At 36.6% G+C, this 5,250-nt stretch overlaps 1 long non-coding RNA gene across 1 annotated transcript; it reads left to right on the forward strand.

Moving 5' to 3' along the window:
* Nucleotides 1–2,357: 2,357 nt before the first annotated feature.
* On the forward strand, nucleotides 2,358–4,297 carry LOC118492568. Its single transcript, XR_004894551.1, has 3 exons — nucleotides 2,358–2,629; nucleotides 3,643–3,700; nucleotides 4,143–4,297. It is a non-coding gene; the product is annotated as an uncharacterized LOC118492568 (long non-coding RNA).
* Nucleotides 4,298–5,250: the final 953 nt, after the last annotated feature.

Consider the following 5,250-nt stretch of genomic DNA (forward strand, 5'->3'; position numbering starts at 1 on the left):
ATTTAGGGTTTGATTTTGAACTATCATCGGTCAATTACAGAGATTTATGACCTCGCAATGACGTTTAACCTTCCTGGTATGATTTAGATATATTAAAATGATTAATTTAATCATTTTAATTAGTTTCGCTCGCGTTTGATCGATTGAAGATCGTACGGCTGAGGGCATCGCATACATAGTGTAGGATAAGAGGTATTGTACGTTAACCGGCTATATATATATATATATATATATATATATATATATATATATATATATATATATATATATATATATATATATAGGGTAAGGTTCATGCGAGAACCGCGAGAACCAATGTGAACACAACCTAAAATAGCTAAAAAACCTAAAAAAAACATAACCCCCACCCCCCCTCCCAAAAAAAAAAAAAAAACCTAACCCCCCCCCCCAAGCTAAAATGCTAAAAACTAAACCCCCAAAAAACCTAAAAAAATCTTAAAAAATCTAAAAAAAATCTAAAAAAAATCTAAAAGAAAATCTATATTTTTTTTTAATATTTTTTATGTTAAAATCGCTACTTTTAGTAGCCAAATTTTTTTTTTGTTTTGGCTACTAAAAGTAGCGATTTTTTTATAAATTTTTTTTTTTTGTGATTTTTAGCTATTTTTAGACATTTTTGGTTGTGTTCACATTGGTTTTCGCGGTTCTCGCAATAAAGGGTGGTTCCTAGCGGATCTTTGTCCTATATATATGTGTGCAGTTAATATCGGTGATATAACAATTATATCAACCCCTAGTAAAAAATCAATGTCAAATATCGGTACCGATATTATCGGCGGTATTGACCGATATATCATTGAATTATTAGTGTTAAATTGCTATGATATTAATTCTGCATTATTATAATTGCCTATATCTTACTAAGATAACCTATATCACAAATATGGGTCCTTGACCGATATCGGATATTTTATCGCATTAACTGCGTATAAATATATAGATATACATATACATATATGTGTGTGTGTGAGGAGAGAGAGAGAGAGAGATCAGGAGTTGGTCACATGGTCCAAACTTTCTAAAAAGTATAAGAATGCGGTATACAAAACCTGGGGATGGATCATGAGAAAACTAGTTTTAATAAGAAAACTAAAAAACTAAAAAGCAACCATTGATCAAACAAGATCAATGGCTGATATAAGTCAGTTTATAAATCACGGACATTTAATCTAATCTATACACAGGAGGGTAGTTTGGGAAATACACAAGTAAAAAAAATTGGACCGCCTATCCTCACCAACATTCGTTCAGACCTGAGAAAAAAAAGAACTCTCCATCTCTCTCGGCGACATCCTAGGGTTTCATACAAACGGAGATCGATGCACAATCGATCCATCAAATCGGTAAAAAATAAGGAAGATCTACCAGGTATGAACTCCTATCACGTTAATTTGTTAAAAAACATCATACATTTTGATGTATCACTCACACAACACATCGATTATAACTATGTTCGCACCGATCACTGTTAATATATACAAAATAGATAAAATCGTCACACATTTCATGTTTAAGTCGTTAATTGTGGATGATAATTGACGTTTGTTGTATGTAATATACTGACACTGATTTAGACACATATAATCGCCCAAACACGTGATATATGTGTGAGATTCATGACTACAATGTTGAATGTTAGTTACGATGCGTGTAATGTGTCTCATATGTGTGATAATCGTGTATACTGTTCACATGTGTAGTACACCATTGAATGATATTTAGGACGTTTGTTACGATGCGTGTAATGTGTCTCATATGTGTGATAATCGTGTATACTGTTCACATGTGTTGTGACAACCCGAGCTTTCAAGATCTTCCCTCGACACGTTACTCGTTTACAATCGTGTTTTCGTAATTATTTGTGTTGTAACTTGTATATTTAAGCCCAATGATAAATCAAAAGTGAATTGATATTGTTGGCAAATTCCATGTGATCGAATCATGACCTGATAAAGTCTCTCGGGCCAATACAATTTAGATCAGATAGCATGTGACAATAATCTTTAGTTCTCGGCCCATTAATTGCAATAACATTGAGGTCTAATAAAATTGCACTCTATGCAAGGTTTTCGGCCCAAACAATGAACTATATGTATTGTCTAGTGAATCAGCCCATGTTTGGTTTAATTATTGCAACAGTTGTGGCGGTCCACTTGTTTCTCTACCCTATCCAAATAACTTGCACAATTTAATTGAAATCACATGTGGTGTCAGGCATATCACGTGAAGTTGACTCAATTGTGATATTTCAATTACAAAGCCCATGTGTTGAGTATTAAAGAAGCCCACTACTCGATATCTATAGCAGAGTTCGGTCCAATCAACGCAAAAAAAGATTCGACAAATTGATTTTTGAGGAGGGTTTCGTCAAAGGTGGTGTTTAGTCATTGCACCTTTTGGCGAAACTTGGTCTTTCGTCGCAGGCCCAAATCAGTCGAAGCCTAGTAGGGCCCAGTTTATCTATTTAATCCTAGTCACGTACGTAACTCACGAAATCTTGGTGATTGCAAACCCTACTCTTTTCGTCACCTTCCTATCCTTGACGGCAGCTTCATCCCCTTCATGTGATACCATCCCTCTCGTTCAGTCGGCACACTATACACGTTCGGTTAGTATAATCACACTCAAATTCTGATTGAACGCTTCTGTTTATATGTGAATCTGTGAGATCGAAGTGTGTAATTGATGATTGATTCCATGATATTTGCATTAGATTTAATGATTATGTTGGTGATTGGTTTCGTGATATGTGGGTAATTATGCACGTTTCAAACTGCTAAGTGTAAAGTTGCACAATGATTTGCACTTGTTGAAATTCTTGTACACTAGATTGTCTTGGGTAAGATTCAATTGGTTATGAGTTAGGATTCGTGATGTTGGTAATGAACAGGCAACGAAAAATTTTGTTAGATAATATCAACATGTTACTCAATTCAACTGGAAGGGGGTGTGTATGTGTGAATTAACTGTTGAATAATAATTGAAAGATAATTAGGGTTCGTATGAATATGAATAGTAACCGATTAGATTATGGTGATTGATCTGGTTGATTAACTGCAAAACATGTTAGAAACTGTAAATGTCTGTTTGGAGATTGTGACGAAAAACCAGGTTCATCATTGATCTGGTCCTTGACGAAACACTAAATCTTTCGTCATTCATACTCTCGACGAAACATTCTCGACGAAACATAGGGTGTTTCGTCGTATAAGTAATGAGCTGAACTGTAGGGTTGTTTATGAGGATTGTGCACTGGTGTTTGTAAAACTTAGTCTGTTGCATGATGATAATGATAATAAGGAATGATAGTCTTGACTTAACTGTTGTGGGTGGTCAGTTTATCTGTAAAACATTGTTATGTATCATGAACACAAGATGTTGACTTGTTTGGAAACTGAGTACTTAATATGTGTTATACTATTTTCTTAACCAAATACAATCTGTGACAATACGTGAATCGATTATTATGAAACTGGTGTCATCAGTGACTACGGTTGGGAACATGATCTTGTGATGTAAATGCGTATGAAAACTAAACACTTACTATGTGCTACGTGACTCACTGTGTACAAATACGTGACTTGTGACTATGTGACTGATGTTGATTGGTAACCACGATAGGGTTTGGTTGACCAACTGGGAACGGGTAATGTAACGTAACATACCGAGCAAATCTAAGGTGAGTTCACTGCTCTCTTTTCTAAGCATGCGTCCCGGTGGTTTGGGACATCTAGTAAACGTTCCTGGAAGGAATGCTGGGTAAACTATTAAACTGGGATGTTGGTTATTAAACTCAGTATCTATCATATAAGACCCCTTACATCTACCGACAGTTGCCGAGGAGGCAACGAGGTTATTAGTTGATAGCGCTATTAGGTTTAGCACCCTCACACCGTACCTGGGAGGACGGGTGTGAACTAATTTCCTTAAAGCATGACCAATGTTTTGATAGAGACATTGGGGTTGGGCAAACACATCTTGTAGCCATCTGCGGTAATCGAGTTAATAACAACATCAAATCAAATCTGTGAAACGTTTTAACCTGGTAACTGGTATCTAAACACTTTAACAAACTTTGAACTCACCAGCGTCGTCTGATACACTTGTCTGCATGCTTGTAGGTTTGTAGGTTTATATCGTTGGGACTTGCTGTCTAGGATGCTGGAGTGGTCATGGGTCGAGATACATGGAATCTCAATACAAGCTTAATGGTTTATGTTCACATGTTTTACGGAACACTTAATAAATGAGTTATGCTTCCGCTGTATACAATGAATGATATGTAACATCTGTAACACTTTATGTTAATAAATGAAATTTTATTTAAATATATTTATGAGTTCAATGTGATTGGTGGCTTGGATCCTGGTACGTCACACACCTCGTGGGGGTTTCCGCATGTTGTATTTTGGGGGTGTGACAGTTTGGTATCAGAGCCACTGGTTATAGTGAACTTGGTTTTAAAACGTTTTTTAAAACCCGACTATAACCGAACAGTTCTGAAAACAAGAATACGACCATGACACTCAGCTCCAGACTGCAAGGTTCGTCACTCGACACTCATTATCTTGCATAACTAGTAACACTTACATATGATATTGCATGTGATTGCACGTTTAGCACAACAGTCTGAACTCATGTATTACTTGTATGTGTTATGTGATTGATAGGGTGGTGTTTCCCTAAACATTCATGACTCACGTTTCGTGATGCTCTTGTTTGCTACTTGAGTTTGAGGAACCATTTGACATGAGTTAGGAGGAGCTGAGACGAGCATGCAAAACACAATATTATTGTGGGTGCACACATAATAATAATGTGGGGTGCATGTGAGTCCCAGTGAGGCTTAACAAGTGAAAAAAAAGGGGTTCTGCTCTGTTAGTTGATCAATGTGAAACGTAACAAGTCTATAGGAGTCATAGCAGTGATTGTCTCCTACCCGAGCGTGATCTTTTCACTCCTCTTTGAATCTTTACTAATCTCGATGCTATCGAGTATTACCTGAGCACCCATCTGAACGTCTAGCGAACCGTGTAAAATGTTAGGTGCTTGTACGAACATCCTTGAGTTGGATGTTGTAGCGTTGGATGATTTGGTCGATGCCTTCTCACTCCTTTTCATTTGTTGGAACTCTGTTTATTGACGCCTTAGATTATGTAAGTGCGATCTTTTCCGTAACACCCTAGCAACGTATTGTGTATTATTCGACCAACTTGCAAGATCGAGGGG

Source organism: Helianthus annuus, chromosome 1 (assembly GCF_002127325.2).
Source record: "Helianthus annuus cultivar XRQ/B chromosome 1, HanXRQr2.0-SUNRISE, whole genome shotgun sequence".
Classification (NCBI taxonomy): Eukaryota; Viridiplantae; Streptophyta; class Magnoliopsida; order Asterales; family Asteraceae; genus Helianthus; species Helianthus annuus.